General features: G+C 35.9%; 1 pseudogene; it reads right to left on the reverse strand.

Annotated features, from left to right (window-relative positions):
- Positions 1–432: 432 nt before the first annotated feature.
- LOC102864849 overlaps positions 433–724 on the reverse strand; it is a 2,040-nt pseudogene continuing 1,748 nt past the window's right edge.

The raw sequence follows: 724 nt of genomic DNA on the forward strand, positions 1-724 counted from the left end.
TACTAAAACAGAAGAAAAAAATTCAACCCGACATTTTTGCTCCACAAAAGTAATTAACCTAGGCAGGTATTTCTGAATTGGAAGATAAATTCATCAGTTTGTCTATTCTTTCTCTTTGTACTTGAGAAAACTTGACCTAACAAGCTAGTCAGAGAGGAATGGTTGCCAAAAAGGAGTATCCTAATTGCAAAAATAGAGTTCCTGGGTAGTACAAATGGTTAATGTGGCTGTTTGCCAATTTTTGGGTTGACAAAGATTTGTTGCTCAAATCTACTCAGAGAACCTTCAGAAGAAAAATCTAGTGACAGCAGGTTTGTTTTGGGGGTCTTTTTTCAAATTAATATAATTTCATTACAAGAATCAGATGCATTTTGAAATCAGATGCATAGAACTTGACCAGCCTCATTTCTGTAGCTGGAAAACTCCTAGCTATCACTCAGCCTGCTGGACAGTTCCTTTTTCAGAGACATAGATAGCATCCAAAAATTATCAGATATCCTTGTTCTTTTATTTTGGTTTTTTTTTTATTAAATTATATTAGTTTTAATGAACATTTACAGAGATTTTGGGTTCTCATTCATTCATTGTTGCACTGTTTTCTCCACCGTCATCCCCAGTTCGTTCTTCTTCCCCCCTCCATGTCTGTTTTAATTGTCCATTTGCCACAGTGCTTGTCAAAGCCAGTTCTGATTAATCTCCTTTGTCAGTGTGTCCTTTGCCATTC

This window comes from Elephantulus edwardii, unplaced genomic scaffold (genome assembly GCF_000299155.1).
Source record: "Elephantulus edwardii isolate Elephantulus edwardi_28Jun2011 unplaced genomic scaffold, EleEdw1.0 scaffold00292, whole genome shotgun sequence".
Lineage (NCBI taxonomy): Eukaryota > Metazoa > Chordata > Mammalia > Macroscelidea > Macroscelididae > Elephantulus > Elephantulus edwardii.